Genomic DNA, 19327 nt, shown 5'->3' on the forward strand with positions numbered 1-19327 from the left:
TTTTTTTATCTACTGCCTACAATACTTTAATAGCCTTAACAGCTGTCTTATGTCTCCCTTTGTTCTGGGAGAAGGTAAGGCAAGTATGCCCGATACTCATCCGGGGTCCAGTTTCTTTGTTCCTTTACTTAACTAATGACCCAAATATTTCATTTCTGCTTCTACAAATTGCAACTTGGACATCGAAGCTTTCAAACCCTTTTTCTCTAACAAGTTTAATAGCTTAATTGTGGCTTCTCTTGGGCCCCAGGAACTGATCTAATCTATCAAACATCCTCATTTCTTTTTTTTTTTTTTTTTTAAAAAAAAGCTCTCACCTCCCCAGTGTTCAGTGGTACTGATACATATCTAATAGGTGTCCCCCCCTCCTCCCCTCTTGGTATTTTAATATGAATACCTTCCTTAATGGATACAACTGGCCCCTTTTGCTCTCATCATCACTGTCCTTGCACCTTTCTGCCTGAACTGTCTCCCTGCTTCTATGTGCAGGTGGTGAATCTGGAGGACGAGGCAGAGCCATGGGGGCTTGAGGTGCAAGCGGTCTGTTCCTGACCCCTCCCCCACTCCCCAACACCTCCCCTCCAGCTTGTGCGAGTGGTGTGTTCCGCGCATGGCGTGCATCCCTCTTGGGCCAATAGGGAGAGGCTGCGGACGTAGTTCAAAGTGCGGCAGCGTTTGGGGCGGGAGCTCCGTGCTCCTGGGACTCCTGGTCCTCTAGTTCCCCTCGGTCCCGCTGGGCCCATCCCTTGTCCCTGTTCCGCTCCTCCTGGCCCAGGCAGCTATGGCGGACGAGGACGCTGTCACGGTGTGCATGCGTGTGCGGCCGCTCATCGCCAGGTGAGCACCCCGCACCTGGGGCAGGGAGGCGGACGGAGGGATCCGGAGCGAGGGTCTGGTGAGAGCCGGGGAAAGGGGCGCGCGGTAAGGGGCCTGCCTTTTGGGAGCAGAGTCTTCGTTCAATAAAGGTAACAGGGTGTCTCTTCTTTTAGAGAAAATGCCTCTGGACATAAAGTGTCCCTGCACTGGAGAAGAGAGAATAATACTGCTTCCGACGTGAATGGTACCAAAATATTTAGTTACGGTAAGAATGTAAAAGCAATTGCTTTACTTAGATTCATACGCACAACTTTGCTACTGTACTCTTGAGCATGTCGATTGTGGTGAATGCCCTGAGCTTCTTGAAATGTCCCCTAACCTTCCCAGCTTCGTAATTCCGAAGGAATGTTATTGGGATGACCGTTCAACTGTGTTCATTACTCTTAGGGGTTTTTTTTACTTGTCTATCATCTGTGCATTGTGTCTTTCTTGAATTTGTGTTTAATATTTATTTTAAAACAAAATTTTAAAAGCTTGCATTAGTGGTATTACAATGGTATTTATATTTGAATTAACCTACAAATGATTATCCAAATTTACTGGATTTGAAATCAGCAATGACAGCTTGTTTTGACTTGCAATAGAGTGGATTCACATGCTTTATTTTTTTTGTTTGTTTTAAGATTGTCTTTCACTCAAGTGACAACACTCAGCAGTTGTATGTTGGTGTAGCTGTTCCAATTATACAGTCAGCTGTGCAAGGCTACAATGGTAAGTTTTAAAACTCTGTTTAAATCCTTTTTATAATATATTTCAGAGATAGTTGGTAAAGCTTAACCATCTTTCTAGGCACAATTTTTGCTTACGGACAGACTGCTTCAGGGAAGACTTACACAATGATGGGAAATGAAGATTCCGTGGGCATTATCCCTAAGGCAATTCAACATGTGTTCAAAATTATTTGTGAGGTGAGCAATTCTATTAAACTGAAGTGACTGAAAGGACTAGTAATATTTGTGACAGTTACAGAAAAGTTAATTTTATTATCAAGAGTCTTATGAAGGAAATTAATTTATGTTGGACTATATGTTGCAATTACTTTGCTAGTCTGGTAAAGTTGAGTGTTTCAAACAAAAAGCTAATGGGGCTCTATTAGTTGAAATCAACTCAGAACAAAACTGAGGAGGTTTCTTAACCTTCCAAATATGTTAAACTGATTACAAATAAAAACAGGTACTCACTTGATAATGTGAAGCTTTGTGTTTATTCTGCTATTGTAAAAGTTTAAAAAATTAACAATTAAAGACTTTAGAGACTTTTTTTTTTGTGGGAAGAATATGACACTACTTATTTCTGGCTTACAAAAGAATTGCTAATTGCTCAGTATTGATAAAAGTAAGGAGATATTGGTGATTGACTGAGAGACGGGAAGACTGATTCGGTGATCAGAATTCAATTTTACTCAGGTTTCCCAAAAGCTTATATACTATTTCAGACAGGTTAATAATTTCTACTACAATAATCAGATTGAAAATCACACAGAAAACTCATGCATTTTACAACAATTCTTTGCTTGCAGAAGTTGATTGAATCTTCTCTCTTCCGTAAACAGGTTTAATCCCATCTTCTGTAATCTTCAAAGCTCTGTTTGTTCCTGCCATGGCATCTTGGTTATCAAACCAACTATGCTAATCAAGTCTGTTTGACTCTCTGTCTTGTGTATTCCCATATCTCCACCTCCTGTATCAACCAAGAACACTCCCTTGATGGCCTTATTAATTAATCTCTGTACACATTGAAGCAAGCAAGGTATCATAACTAATACAATTATTATTAAAATCATTACATGCATTCCTATTTTAAGAAAATCTTTTAGCCAAGGTGTCAAACCCTAGCTACTAAACAGGTTATCTAGCCAAGATCTAGATTCTATCTTTAGTTTAAACACACTGTAAAATATAAGGAATAATTATAACAATACATAATATAATGCCTAATACATATAAGCTTATTTTAACTGAATTTCTAATCAATTTATGGATTCTCTAGCTTCTCAGGAGTTTATTCAACTATTCAAATCTATCATCTGTTTGCAGGTTTTTTACACTTTCTTTCAGGGCTGAGGCTTCACGATTCTTGCAACACAAACTGAATATGTTACTAGATTAAAAGGAACAGAAAAAAATCTGAAAAGCCCTGACAACAGTAGCAAGTTCAATAATTTGAGGGGATTTCTCAAATGTGTATACATCTGATCTTTAGGCACTAGAAAAAGTCTCTATACTGTTACTGATTTATGAGAGCGACTAGAACCATCCGTGAATACTGTTAAGACTTGAAGTGGAACTTCACTTCTCAGATTTTTCTGTTAACTGAAATAAAGGTGTTAAAAGCTTATGTTTTGGAGGATGTATTGAGATTTGTCTGCTAAATTCAGCAAAGGCCATTTGAATAGCTTTAGATTCTTGACATATCTGATTCAAATAAAGGTGATAAGAGGCAGCAAAACAATGGAAAATTTCACTCTTGCAAGAAAAGTTAGTCTCTGTCAGGCTTTAACAACTAGTTGGTGAGGTAAAAAAATCAATGATAAGCACAGGGTCTGGTGCTTTGGAGTCTCATAGAAATATCAAATCGTGGAGCTGTTTTGCTAGATGCAAAATTATTAAAAGGAAAGGCAGTTTAGGTGCCTAGCATGCAGCTTGCCAGTTTACCAAGCTCTGCAGTGCATGTTGAACTTGTAAATTAAGTCGTTTAGGTGATAAAAGGTTTGAATCTCTCTTTAGCAGTCTGAACAAAGGACTTAGTTCTGCATTTGGGATTTCTAATAGGGAGCTTGCCCCTGAAAATTTTTGTACATCATCTAACGTTTTGATTTCAGCTAAAATTTGCAAAGGTTATGCCAAAATAGAATGCATTCTTATGCACCAGTCCAGATATTTCTATAGGGATCTCCTTTGAACTAAAAATCAAACTGGTTATCACAATCTTTGTCAAAAGCATGTAAGTTTAACAGGCTATGTCTGAGCACTAGAAACAACTCTCAGTAAATATCATGATAGTCAGGAAATCATATATCCTTATTCTCAGTGGCAGTAAGCCACTGTGCTCTAATTGTTCAGGTGGATCAAACTTACATACACACATTAATTGTTGAATTTGTGCATTATTTCTGATGCATCTTGATGGATCACATTGACAGCAAATACCTCGTCTTTTATGAGATGCACAGTACTACAGTATCTCATATATAACACTGCATTCAACCTAGGTTTGATGACAAACTAAACAAGAGAAAAGAGAGAAGCAGTCCTGCATTAAGTTCTTACTCAAAGGCTGTAACCATTTGTTTAGAGTCCATCAAGAATGTTATAAACGTTCAGCCAATTGCAAAATAATAAATACTTTTATTAATTAAAGAATTAACAAAACAAAAATTTAGGACAAGCCAGCAATCAGAAGTTCAGTGTCAAGTCCTGGGATTGGCACTGGGTGAACCTTTGCTACGGCCTCTAGCACACCGTAACTTCCCCATTTACAAGTCCAGTCTTTTAGGGGTCTCCTTATATATAGTTTATCTAGCTGGGGGCAAAGTATTTCTCCACAGTTCTTTGTCCTCTGTCTTTTTGTTCATATTCATAGGAGTCCCTTTTCTGCCATCGGGTCTGTTAAATGGGGCTTCCGAGGGAAAAATGAATAGTAATTCAGTTTCTCGGAAGCCTGAATGGGGGGGGTGGACTTGTGAATAGAGAGGCGTTTTCCGTGATACTGAGGCTAGATCCATATCGTTCTTGATTGCTGGCTATTTCACAGTTCCACCGCCCAGGAGGGCCAATCTGTTCTTGACCCACCTTCTATTCTGTTGTTAATTTCGTGTTTCTCCAGTTCCCGGCAAGGGTATTGTCCATCTCAGATTCCTGGCAGCGGGTGTTGTTCATCCTAAAATTCATTTGTTTCAAGCCCGACCCGCTTGTTCATTTTATTTTACAGAACACATCTTAAATCACATTTTATATGCATTATAACACCAATTATTCTATGTCATTTATTACAAAGAACAATTAAAAAAATTGAAAACATAAAAGAGCTTTCTGCAGTCTTCTCAGCAGGGGTGCCATCTCCGGCTCCCCCTTTCCTGTTAAGAACTTAAAGAGATATTAATTTACCAAACTGTTGTTGTTTTTTTCTTTCTAGGTTAGTTTTAAAGTTGTGCGCTTCAATGACCTTTATACAAACTCCGACTGCATAAAAATTCTCTACTGAGATAGAACATCTTTCTCCCACAAAACTAGCAGTGAAGACAGCACAAAAGGCTTGACAGTAGCTACTCTTCCTTCAGGCCCTGTAATCTGTACCAGGTGTTGGCTTTGATTGCTTTGACTGTTTCTACCCACCCCTGAAAGGACCTGGGGGACAGGCATTAATGGCCAATCATTAGGCCATTGGTTTTGGGAGATAAGACTAATATCTGCACCAATATCAATGAGTTCAGTTAAAATTAGCTTTTTGCTTTTTAAAGTCATTTTGCCTTAGCATGTGGGACGCCGAGATGTAATACCTTGTGTTCAGAAAATTTGTGAGGCTCCTGTTGAACTAAACCCACTTTCCTTCTGTTTAGCTATGGGGGTGTGTATAAGGGTACTGCTGGGAAAGGTACGAGTTGGGCAATATTGCCCCTGGCTGGTACTACACAGGGCGGCTGGGGGGTCCAAGCCATGATCTCTATCTCTCCAGCTGTGTCAGAGTCGATGATTGCTGGTAAAACAGTTGTGTTACGGAGGTAGATGATCTACCTATAAGCAGGGCATGGTAACTAGGTACTAAGAGTCCATAGATTTCCTGTAGGGAGACAAAAACTGAACAATCAGACAACGTTCCTGCACTTCTTGGGGTGGCTGCACATAGGTCAGAGACGGTCCGGTGGATGGGGGCTGGGCCGGCTGGAAGCTGAAGGTTGCTCCTGGTCACCATGTCAGCTGCTGCGTCTGCTGTAGGATTTGTGTCTGCACTTGTTGCTGTTCCGTGCTGAGAGATGATTTGCTGTAAAAGCTGGCTGTTTTGATGAAACTTGAAGAGGCATTGATTAGCAAAATAAAGGCAAAGTCTTTGTCTTTAAGGGCCTTCTTTTTTATCTGTAACCAGTTGTTATACATATTTGAAGGGAATAAGTCCGGATCTTTTTCGGGGCCGGGGTCAAAAGGCTCTCCGTCACTGCTAGTGTCCACGTAAGCAATTAGAGTTTGGTGGCTCTGGAGTCACTGGTGGGATAGTGGTAGGGCTGCAGGTGGTGGCTGGGCTCTATACCTGGTGTTATAAATGCCAGGACAATTTATTACCAAATTCAATAATTTGGTTTATTAAAAATTCAAATCACAAAATTTGGAATCAAATTACAGAATTTTAAGTAATAAAAAACCAAAACAAAACCCCACAAACAGCGACACTTACTTGACAGAATTTCTCTCGGGAAAAATGAGCCAAGGGTGACCCAGAGACACGGACCCTGGCCGTCTGTGTCTCTAGCTGGGTTCACACCTTGCTCACCTAGAGGCTTAACTTAAATACCCTTAATTTCACCCTCGGCAGCCCTTCTCCCATTGTTTCCACTAAGCACCGGCCATTAAGTTTGTTTATACTCAATTACTGAAAGAATCCCTTGGCCCATTCAAATGCTAATGTCCAGAGTTAGTCCTTGCTTTGAGTAATTTAACTGTCGAAGAAGTGTGTGATGATTCCTCTGCACGTAGCATTTGACTGGTGTAAGTCCTGGTAATTTTCGCTGCAGGTAGGCAGGGGTAGGTTGATCGGTACTCATTGTCTCATCAGTGCCTAGTGTTCTCACCTTCTATTTTTGGACCAGGGAGATCAGGAGAGGTGCTTTACAGAAGTCCGTGAAACATGCGGGTTGAGCAGACACACATACCCTTATACAACATATTACAGTTTCCAGTCTATAATTATTTATAGAACATGAATTAAATAACCCTATTTTCCACACCTGGTGTTTGTCGGGGATGGGGAGCGGGACCTGGGCAGGTTTTGGTCTAGCATGGCCACCAGGGCCATCTCTGCAGTAGCCTCGCAGGCTGCCTCACGCCCCCCCTCTTTTTTAATTGTGTCCATGACCACCCTGCATGCAGGAAGCAAGCGTAGCTCTGGCTTGTGGCCAGGCAGTGTAGCCAGGTCGTAGAGCTTTACGCCGACCTTGTCCCAGTAGCGGAGAGTAAGAATATCAGGAAACATGCATGGAAGTGACTTAAAGTCATGCTTTAGGATAGAGGATTCATGCTTGCTCAGAAAGGCTAGCATGGTTTCATTAACGTCTCTCTCATCAGACACATCCTGTCCCATACCTTGAGTTCTCCTGGCTCACCTGTCATGTCGCAGTGTACAGGCGATTGTGGGCCCAAACGCAGTTCTCTCACCGTCACAATCAGTTCCAGGGGTGTCGCCAATTGCTGTCAGGTAGCTGGTTCCTCTCCCCTCACACGGAGCATCAATTATTGGCGATTGATTGAGAGACAGGAAGACTGATTCGGTGATCAGAATTCAATTTTACTCAGGTTTCCCAAAAGCTTTATATATAATTTCAGACAGGTTAATAATTTCTACTACAATAATCAGATTGAAAATCACACAGAAAATTCATGCATTTTACAATAATTCTTTGCTTGCAGAAGTTGATTCTCTCTTCCCGTAAACAGGTTTAATCCCATTTTCTGTAATCTTCCAAGCTCTGTTTGTTCCTGCCATGGCATCTTGGTTATCAAACCAACTATGCTAATCAAGTCTGTTTGACTCTCTGTCTTGTGTATTCCCACAAGGAGAAAGTGTACATTAAAACAGTGATTTCCAAAACATGATTTGCAAAGTGCTTGCTTCTGCCTTGAGGGTTTCAGCTAATTGTTACCAGTGAAGTGAAATGTTCACTGCTCGTTTAAGGAGGTGCAGAGTACTGTTAGAGGGTTTATAGAAGTAACTAAAGGCAAGATTTTCCTTGAGTCCATTGTGCAGCCGTTCCTCACCCCAATGTTCTCTACCAAGGAGGCAGGGGAAGAAGCAGCAGCAGCAGCAAAGTAAATCCAAGCAAGCAAAGAGAGAAGACAAGGTATACAGAAAGGAAAGAGCTTAAGCACGAGAAAATTGGTTATGGAAATGGCATTTTAGTAGGAGAACTATTGTCATCCTTTTGTAGGGCAGCTATCCTAATTTTATAACCTCTTAGAAATGGTATACCCTTATTGCAGCTGGACAGAGGTGGGATATAAAAAAAATTATTCTGTATTGGTACATGCTAATGTACAGAAAAGATGAAGGGAAGGAAATCCGTCGAACAATATCCAAACCTTTATCTCCAGTTTAAGAATACTTGCATTAAAAGATGTCCATCAGTTAGTCTGTTTTTTGTTTGGGTTTTTTTTCTTTCAACATTAGATTCCAGATAGAGAATTCCTGCTAAGAGTTTCTTACGTGGAAATCTACAGTGAAACAATTACTGATTTGCTTTGCGACAATAAGAAAAAGAAGCCTCTGGGAATTTGTGAGGATGTTAATCTAAGTGGATGTTATATATAAGTATTGTATCTGCTTGGAGTAAAAGAAGTTGGGGAAAAAACGTCTTCAGAAGCATCCAGTGGAAAACTTTTCTTGGACAAACTGTGATTGTGTCTTCAGCATTAGCGGGACACTTGATGTAGTAGAATAACTGCAGTGACTTTGGGCTTGCTATTGCTAGTTCATCTTTATGAATCTTTATAAAAGTAGATTTAATCTTCAGTTTAAGGATTAAAGTTTTCCAGGATGGTATATTTTATTTAACTTTGACAGTAAAGACTCAAGAATTGTTTCGCTAATTACACTTTTACAAACATGACCTTAAGCTCCATGTGTTACAAGTTTCTGACAGATACACAGAGTTACTTTAATATCATCTTCATATCATCTACCAAGTAGATACATTTTTCTTCTGCTGTGACCATAGAATAACCATGAGACTAGAACTATTCAGTAAGATATCACTACAGAAAAAGAAATCTTTATTAACACCATCTTCAATTTCTTTATATTAAGTTTTGTAGGAAATAATAAAAATTGTTGGTTTGGGTTTTGGGGTGGTTTTTTTTTTTTCTTTTGGTTGCCTTAAATGGTCATGGGTTTGGAACACAGGAAGAAGAGAAATTTACCAGTTGTATGACTATGTCCTTATAAGAGTAACTGAGAAATATACTCCTAAATTCCCTGAAAAAATGTCAAGAAGGATATTTCACTCAGCACTTCTGTTTTTAGGAAACTTTCTAAATCTGTTGTTTGATTCTTGTGCCCTTTGGCCACAATTTTGGTCCAAGTCTAAACTTTACGCATCCCTTGTGTTTGGAGTAAAAAGACATTCAGCTGTTGAATAAATACCATAATTGCTGGTAATGTAAACTTTATGTATTGAAGTGTGTTTTGGAGTTCAGTAAAATTTATTACTGTGTTTATTCTGTAGAGGAATACATATGTAGAAGATCTGATTGAAGAAGTTGTGGTTGCCCCAGAACAAGTTATGGAATGGATCAGAAAAGGAGAAAGTAAGTATTTAGACAATGTCAGCTGATAGCTTTAAAAAGTGTTGGTTAATCAGGTATATTTAGAACCATGGGGTATCCCTTTGGGTTTATATTCATAAACTGAATTTTTTCAGAAAGTTTTAAAATTGTGCTTTTAGTCTGTTTATCTCCAGTTTATCAGATTATAAGCAGAAGTATTCTAATATTGTTTTTGACAGGAAATCGCCATTATGGAGTGTCATGGGTTGGCGCTGGCCAAATGCCAGTGCACCCATGAGTGTTTGTTTTTTCTAATAAACCATTGTGAGATGTGGTCAAGAACAGAGCAGAGCAGGCCTAAAACTTGAAATAGAAAGAAAACTTTATTAAACTACATAACAACAGACAATAGAAAAGAAAAGAAAACCCAAACACCCAGAAACAGAAATGAAAACCTCCCAGAACATTTCTTCTCCTCCCCCAATTTCCATCCCTTACATGCTCGAATGGTTAACACTTGCACATTACCCTCATCTTACTTGCTTAAACCTTCCACAACCCTGGGTTCCCCATCAAAGTCATCATCCCTCAAAAAAACCAATCTTTAATCCATCCAGGGAGAGTCTCTCTTGCACCACAGACCCCCCACAGGAAACACAGGTCTACCGTCCCGTGTTGCCATGGCACCACCCGGAGAAGTCTGCCAGGGTGACACCCTCCTTTCCATGTCCAGTGCTCTCACCACCGTCCATGGACCAAAACCGCATATAGGGCTCTTTTAAGGATGTTTGGACAAGTACCAAAAACCAGCCATCTTCTCATATTGGGACAAGCAGTGCCCCCCACATTTACCCCTGGGGCCGAGGGTTCCGAGAACAGGCCACAAAGTCTTTGGTTTTGAACCAAAAAGCATCCACCCAAATACAGTCTTATTTATATTCAGGAGAGTTCAGGGTCCATCTATGGCTAACATTAGGCAAGAAAAGTCCAGCCCAAAAGGCCACTCCTCTTCATCTCTGCCCATCGAGGGGGTCCTTTTCATTGTCCTTTATCATCTCGGTCCCAGGCTGTCTCTCTCACTTCTGAAACCACCAGCCATAAGAATCAGTGTCTGGGAATAGTTTTCTTCTGCCTCAGAAAGAGTTAAAAGCTTCTGGCTCCCGGCAAGGCCACAGGCCCAGGCACTTGCAGGCTCCAGCAACTCCCACATGCAGCAGCTCAGCACCTTCTCCCTGGGGGGGGAGGAGAAGGGACGGGGAGGAGGGGGGGGGCGGGACGGGGGAGACAGAAGGCACCTCCAGAGTTCTCCACCCCTCCATCCTGGATGGGGCTGGCCCAGCTCCAGTCCTGTTCTCTCTCTTCCCCCCCCCCATACGGGCCTACCTCAACCTGGCCACCTGGCCCCCCTCCCCCACCCAGCCTGGTAAGCTGGGCAGGGGAGGAAGGAAAAGATGCTCCTCTCCTGAAAGCGGAGCCAGAAAGAGGAAGTCCCTCTGGGAGTCCTTGCTTTTAACCCCTTGTGTCCTCAGAGGCATGTCCAATCCCTCAGTGGCCACTCTAGGTGCCAACATTCAAACCTGACCACTGATTGGTTTGACCTCAGCTTCCTGAAAAACTCACTTCCCCTCAAACCAAGACATGGAGAAACAAAAAAGAATGAGCACAGCAGCCATTCTCACACTATCTTCAGAATGGTAAAAACTGTTTCACTACTGGGAGTGGTTTTATTGTTTTCAAAGTAACGAAAACTTCATTCCATTTCTAGATCATTGAAAGCAGAGAACGAAGTGACCCTGCAAATGCAAACTGTGATGGAGCAGTCATGGTTTTCCACTTGGTAAATGTCTGTTTAATACCTTCTTGGAGTACAGGTTAACTAGAGAATTTACTGTTACTGCTTGTTTGAGAGACTAATGGTACTTCATAATGCCTTACTAGAATTCTTTGTTGTTAACTCTGACAGATGTCTCTTTTAGTATAGAGGGAGACTGTGGCAGTGTGTTAATTTAATCAGTTATGCTTTGTATAATTTTGTACTCGTTGGGTTCTCTGTACCCCACCCCCGATTGTTCCTTTGTTTAACTCACATGACTCCTGCACCTGTTATGCAGCACACGGTTAGCTGCCTGTCATTTCTCCTGCCTTTGTAAAATCCCTCCCACTCTCTCCTGATTAGCCCAAAATATGTTCCCCTACCCCCAGATCCCCTGGTAACCTGCCCTGGTTGGCTAGCAGCGGCTGACCACCCCCTTTGCCCCCCCCTCCGACTCCCTCGGACAAAAACCCCCTGCACCCCCCTCCACCCGAACAGTCCCGGGCTGGAGAGGTGTTTGTAATAAACCCTCTGTTCGTCTGGAATTTGTTTCCTCCTTTCTTTCCACTGCCTTTCGAATCTCCATCGCTCACACGGCCTCTGCTAGGCAAAGAACTCACAGGAGTCAGTACTGCCTGCGTTGCTCGCAGACTGACCCCCCCTACGGCGCCTGTCGCTGCTCTGGGCTAGCCATGACAGAGCCCGTCGGCTCTCAGTGAGCACGTCGACAGGAGACTCCTGTGGCATTATCTAGACATGTTCCCACCAGAGGGAATTCTCCATGAGAATTATTCATGCTGGATTGGGGAGTGTTATGACCTTGTAAGGGACTATATATCTTCCCTACAATTGTTTCTGATCACTGACAAGTCCAGTGAAATAACTTGTAAAATGGGTAACCTTAAGGCTTCCCTTATCCTCAAATTTAGTTGTTGTTAAAAGAACGTATGGCGTATATCTGCAATTGCCAAAAGATTCTTTTTTTTTTTTCAGAAGTAACCCCACTTAGCATCTCTCTGGTGGATTACTGGTATGTGAAATACCATAAACTGGGAGGAATACCACTGTACATCTCTAGGGAAATGTTAAGATTTCAGAAGCCTTTTCTACAGCCTTTTATTGATTCTCAGAAAATGATTTGAAACAACTGCAGGAATGGAACCAACGTGAAGCCTACTAAAATCTGATGAGCACTCCTAGTCAGAATTGGAAGTAACATTAAGTTAATCACATGCATTGTGGAAAGAGCTTTCTGTTCTGGCTTCACATGAAAAAGCTCTGCTCATGCAGTATCTCAGCAAACGAATACCTACTTTTTGTGCTTCCCATAACTTACAGTATCCACTCTTCCTGCATCACCTCCCTCTGCTCCATCTCAGTTCCAACTGGCTTTAGAGTTACCATGAGTAACAGTGGTGAGGGGAGAGGGATTTTGGCTCTCTTGATCTGTTGCTGCTTGGTGGAGTTAGTACAGGATTTTACTCCTCTGAAGCAAAAATCAACTAAAGTGAGGGCTACTTGCTCAGGCAAATCATTATGGGATGCCATAATGTTCTAGTTGGCTTTGAACCAGGTTCAGAGTGAGGCTTTTCCTCTATTAGTTAATTTCTTTTCCTTATCTCCACAATGACAGGCCAGGAGCAACATACAACCAGCTTAGGACAGGACATTAGATAATCTCACCTAGGCTCTTTCCCATGAAAGATTCCTACAGCTGGAATTAGTAGTTAACACTTCTGTATTGAGAAACTCTGTTTATCTTTTTGTGACTGAGGGTAGAGGTTGTTGCACTGCAAGTTTGAAACACTATTTGGGGTGGAATAACAGAGTTCATGCAAACTTACTCCATGCCCTTATTTACCTTTGAAAGCATTGGTTGTGTGTAGTAGCTATGCATTAATTCCAGTAATGACAGACCCCTTGCTTTTTTTTTTTTTTTTTTTAAGCTTAATTTTAGTTTATGAAATTCTTAGCAGAGATTTAGAATTACAAGGACTTAAAGTAAATTTCCTCAGAACTAACCTGTGAAATATTAAATGAATTTGCAGAACTTGGTAGATCTGGCAGGCAGTGAAAGAGCTAGTCAAACAGGATCTGAAGGTGAATGTTAAATGAGGCTCCACTGACAACAACTTCTGTTAATTAACCCTTACAAGAATTTGTGGTAGAAAGGAAATTATTTGATCCATGTGCTTTCTATTGCTTATAAATAAGGCCTTTTCCTCTTGGTAGGACAGGATCTACTCAAGAAAATATTGTAAGTGCTGTGAAGTGCAAACAATTAAGTAGTAATATGCCTTTTCTAGAATTGCAGGCCCAGCAACAGTCCTGCACTGAACTAATAGAATGGAGATGACTCAGTGAAGATGCACCTGTAATAAAAATCACAAGAAGCTTTTTAGAGACTTGTGTGTAAAGGTGAAGAGTGAATAGATGGCTCACTCTTCAGTTCAGAGGAAGCTTGTCTGTTAACAGTGACAGCATGAAGCTGCACAAAAGTGCCTTGATGAGAGAGACACAAGTAATAGTCTCTCTCACAAAGAATGACTAACCTAGAACTTGTATCTAAGACTGATTTGTTATATGTGCAAATGTGGGCATTTGCAAAATTTAAAGAGGAAGCAAAATTGTAGTTCTTATGGCCCCAGATGCTTACTATGTAAAGATTCTAAATGTTTATTTTTGATTACTGTTTTATTTCAATGCATTTTAGCTCTCATTAAGGACTGGGTACTCCCTGCTGATGGGTCAATAGTGCACTGTGGCACTTAAGGTTTAACTCTTGGAAAATCAATCCCTCTGAGCATAACATAGCACAAAAGCTTGACAGGTTGAAAATGTATCTTAATATTGTTTTAAATTTAAAATAATAATAAAAATAAAATGTGTGGTACCTAGGTGTTTGACTGAAAGAAGGCTGCAATATAAATCGGAGTTTGTTCATTCTGGGTCAAGTTATCAAAAAACTTTGTGATGACCCTTCTGGGTAAGCAACTGTTTGTATAGCTGTTATAAGACAAGGTACTGCTAAACTAAGGAATTAAAATCCTTTATTTATAATCTTATCTAGGTAACTGTTTCAAATAACCTATTACCTCTAGAAAATATATTTATTGTGTTTATACAGAAATCTGATTTTTTTTTTGTTGTTGCCTCTTTTTTATTAGCTTCATAAATTATAGAGACAGCAAGCTGACTAGAATTCTGCAGAACTCCCTTGGAGGAAATGCTAAAATGGTTATTATATGTACAATTACTCCTGTTTCTTTTGATGAGACACTCAGCACTCTTCAGGTAAAGCTTCTCACCTCTTCTCCAGCACAAGTCATTGTAGACAGGTTTAGGGGTGGAAAATGTAATCTGCTGTATCTTTAATGACTTGCATCTTCTGAAGGGCCTCTGTAAATTCAGAACTTGAAATATTTTTTGTACACAGCATCTTTTCCCAGTCATCTTGTGCTAGGTTTTCTACCTAGAGCTTTATGGAAGTTGGAACAAAGCTCCCTCTCTCACTTTGCAGACAGGAGATAACCACTCTTATCACATTTGCCTTTTCCAAACATAGTTAGAGAAGTCTTTGCTAGCGCAAGATGTTAGGGACTACAGGAATTGAACTGTTAATGAACAGTATATATTCTTTAGGTAGGATTGTCTTCCTTTTTGATGATCTTTAGAGCTTTTCATTAAATAAAAAATAACTTGGGATATTCTTACTTAAATGTTATGCTTCACGTTTTAGGTATTAATATCGAGCAAGGAAAACTTAACCTTTTCAAAGCTTAGAATACATTAAAAATAAGCTAATTCAAATATTTGTATTCTATTATATGCTGCTCTTTATCTAATACACTCTCCCTTTAATTCTGTTGGGAAATATGGGACAAAATAAGTCTTTTTAGATATTTGTTCTTCAACTATTGCCCATGAAAGACTGTTCTTCCAGTTTGCCAATACAGCCAAAGGAATGAAGAATACACCAAAAGTCAATGAAGTACTTGATGATGATGCCCTCCTGAAGAGATACCGCAAAGAAATTCTGGACTTGAAGAAGCAGCTGGAGGAAGTATGTAATAAACTCGAATAAATCAATCCTTGGTACTGATAGCTATTTGGAGACCACCTGTTTAAACCAAAAGCAGTTAAATTTGGGGGGGTAGGTGAACTCTTTAAAGTGGTATCTGCCATTTTTATTGAGAGAATAGAAATTGAATAGGTTTTGAATAGTCTAGAACAACTAATGATAATTAACATCTCTGTGTGCAAGCTAAGGCTGAATGAGATCAACTGACAGAATTGTTAATTGGTTTCATCTAATTAGTAGATTAACATAATTAAGAAATAGAAATTTGTGATGCCTTATAGCACACTTTAACTGATCAAAAGAAACAGTTCATATAATTAATCTAAGAAGTGATTGAATTTCTGTTAAAGATCACAACTTCGAATTTCCTCCCTTACTGATGTCTAACTTCAGTTTGAGTTGCAGGAAGTTGCAACTCCATGAATATCACTGGCAAAACTTAGGTCATGTATAGGTGGAAGTTGCATTTAGAAAATGAACAATAGTAACTTCTCACCAAACAATGTACTCTCTGATGTTTTTCCTTCTCTAAAGGAGCTGTGGAACAATCTTGCCAGTCTTGTTATACCACAGATGATAAAACATAAAGCACAGGAAAATAACAATGCTGAACACCCTGTGCTAGTGCATTAAATCAAACAATGCACATTTTTTATTTCAAATTATAATTATCCTTAGAGAAAATTTTTAGAAAAATTATTTCTTATTTTTAATAACAATGAATTTCCAACATGAACTTGGGAGTATGTTTACTATCTTCTGTGATAGCAGGTAGATAGGAATTTAAATTCTATTTATATTTGAAAGAATGGGGTTTTTTTGTACCTAGAAAAATCTGAGGCTGTATTGTTTCTGGGAATTTTGACCATTTTTAAATACTAAGTCTGCAGTCAAATTGTAGTCTGAATTGTCAGTTTCATTATTAAGGATTAAAGAATTCTCTTCCAGACTTAAAAGAGTATATGTGTGTAATTGTTTTAAAGTATCAGTAATTGTGTATCTTCTGTAGGAGTGGTTTCTGCTCTTAAAATGTCAGTTTGATTAATATTCTCTTTATGGGAGGTGTCTTCAAAAACTCAGATTCATGCAATGGAAAAGGACCAGTTCGCCCAGCTGTTGGAAGAAAAAAATTCCCTTCAAAAAGTACAGGAGGACAGAATACGAAACTTAACTGAGATGCTGGTGACTTCTGCTTCCTTTGCCTCAAAACAGAATGTTAAAGTAAGCACCTCTTCCAGATCTTACCTGATAACTCTGAAATACTTTGCAAAAGGTAACATTAAATACAGAGGTTTTTATTGATAATGAAGAGAAAGTATGATGAGTATGATGGGTAATTCTCACTTTTTTTTCCATATTTTTAAAGAGATAACTTTTAAATTAACTTCTGGCTGTCAATTCAATGTTGCCTTGTGGTGAACAGACTGCAGGGACATTTTGCTTTCCAATTAATTTTGAGGAAACTGCAAAATACTGTCTAGTTAACTGCTGATACAGGTACTTATACAGAACTAGCTTGAGGCAACATTTACTCTCTACCTAGTGGTTTGGTTTTATCACTTTTTCTGTAAATACTTTTTTTAAAGGCCAAGAGAAGAAGAAGAGTTACTTGGGCTCCTGGTAAAATAAACCAGGCAAACGTGAGCTTTTTTGAAGACTTTGAAAATTCAATGCCAACTAAAACAAAAAAAATGAAGTTGTCTCTGTCAGCAGTACCAGATGTGAAGGATTGTAAGTAACTAGGTGGTCTTTGTGGTCCTTTCCAACCCAGACCATTCTATGGTCTATTCCATTTTTTGTGAAATTCCTGATAAATAACTTTGCAAGCATTGCATTACATTTCCCAAAGTGAATAAGTTGATCCTTTGATAGCACAAGTTAACAAGACTCCAAGTGTTCTTGCACATACTTTTCAATGAAAAGTGCTTCTACCATCCCAACTTCCCCAGATATTGAGCTTTCAGTTTCTTAAAACTAAAGGGGAGAGCTGTGAGGTTAATGACAGGGTCTACGAACACTTGCCATGCAGCCTACCCACATCCCCCAGTTTTTTGGGAAGTGTTCTTTAACACGGACTATCCATTTCAACCCATATTCTCTCTTCAGAAATGAAGAGGTGTGTGTAAAATCCCCAAATCCTCAACAAGAATAGGAAGTCATTACTCAAAGATCAGATTGAGACAGAGAAATTCAAGGATTCCTAAGAGGAGTGAACTGAAAATTGAAAAAGAAATTTTCTAAGAAAATTGAACTGAAGACAGGAGGACGATTTAGCAGCACTGTTGCTGAATTACATCTTAGATCCTTATTATCTGTCCTGTCAAATGTATTTGCTTGTAAGTGGATTGTTCTGGGCTTTTTTTTTTTTTCTGTATGGGGCTGGGATGCTCTTTTTCCTTAAATCTTGCAGGTTACTGTTGAGTGGTTCTTTCCTTGACACTCAAACTTTTCCTAGTCTGTAGTTAAGTATATAATCTGAATTTGGTTTAGACACTAACTTGTGATAAGATGGTCAACATAAGTATAGGTACTGGACTATAGTGGTGTTCCTTTTCATAAGAGAAAATCATGAGAGTTAGAAGTCTTACTCAGTGTGCTGTGGTTTTGCCATTGAATGATTGATTCCAATGTGGTAAAATTATTTTATGAGAAAATTCTTGATGCTCAGTTTAAAATCTACTGATGTATTTGTTAATACACCTTTCTTTTCAGCTACCTTAGAGAATTCTGAGTATGACAGCCCTTGCCTGATGGCTCCTGATCAAATTTCAGAAGCAGAATGGATTGCTGGTCCTAACATGAACTGGGTAACATCATAATCTGTTTTGACTTTCTGATAGTGTGCATATGCATAGCATGCTTCTCAGTAAGATCAGCCTTACTCTTCTGTAGAACACCAGTATTCTGTGTCTGCAGAATTATTGAAACTGGTTAGAAAGTCTCTTGGACATCTCTGTGAAGCTGTAGTATGGTTCTGTGCTTTTGTGAGTTTGTAGCAAATGATTCAGTCAACTTTGGTCTTTAAACAGGACTAGCTGTGAAAAGACAAGCAACAAGGAATATAATACGCAACTTGCTTGATATTGTAGATCTGCTAACTGAGAGTGTTTCTTTTTCTAGACCCAGAAAGACTTTGAAGAATCTGTGCAACTCTGTGAAGCATTAGCACTAAAAAAGGTATGTCTATTCTGAATTTTCTAGAAATAAGGCTGACATTGCAGCAACAGCTTCTGAAGTTTCTTGTGCTGCTTCTTCAGGATGTCACTGTAAATGAAGTCAACGTCCTGCAAGCTAACTTCAGTAACCTAGTGCTGGAAAATGAGCAGTTGAAATCAGAAATAAATGAAATGAAAGAGAGACTGAAGGAAAAAACAGAAATAGATTAATTTGAAGCACTGGAAAAGCAAACACAAAAAGATCATGAGGTAAGGTGCATTAAAATAGAGAGAGATGAATTCTCTATGCTCAAATGCTTTCTAGAGTTTATTCAGTGTACCTAGCTTTGAATGTTGATTCACAAACAGATGCTGTTATAACTTAATTCAGCAACAGAATAAATGAACCCAGGTTTTAAACTGGATTTACTCGGAGTGTAGAAATTTTTGGAGAGTTGCATACTGAAGCCTGGTTAAACATGTATTTATGTGTATATGTATCTATATGTTACTTTTATAAATGTGTGATTTGAATTTCACTCTGGACTTCTGTGAGGCAGTTGTTTTGCTGCTTAAATACATCTTAGAACTGTTTTGAAGTTAAAGTATGGTTGCTAAACCATATTTCCCATAGTTCTTGTGTGAAACATTGTCTTGCATTCCAAGATAGCTCATTTTGGTAATCCATGGACTACATGACCATTGACTTTTAATATATTATTTAACTTAGTCATGACATTATTTTAAAATAATAGTAATAGTAAAATCAAAACATTGTCTTTTGTGCCAGGAAGTCACAAAAATGTGAAGTTATCTACTGGATAACTTAAAATATAGGAAATGCTGACTTTCAGTTCTCTTCACCTCTTTGTGTGGTTACTAGAAATGTTCCTTGTTTGTCCAAATGTTTATGCTCTGATTCTGTAGTCTAAAA

The 19327-nt window shown here is 39.3% G+C and overlaps 1 pseudogene; it reads left to right on the plus strand.

Moving 5' to 3' along the window:
* The first annotated feature begins 52 nt into the window (after positions 1 to 52).
* Positions 53 to 19327, plus strand: part of LOC134565274 (centromere-associated protein E-like) — a 50594-nt pseudogene continuing 31319 nt past the window's right edge.

Source organism: Prinia subflava, assembly GCF_021018805.1.
Source record: "Prinia subflava isolate CZ2003 ecotype Zambia chromosome W unlocalized genomic scaffold, Cam_Psub_1.2 scaffold_51_NEW, whole genome shotgun sequence".
NCBI classification, from domain to species: Eukaryota; Metazoa; Chordata; class Aves; order Passeriformes; family Cisticolidae; genus Prinia; species Prinia subflava.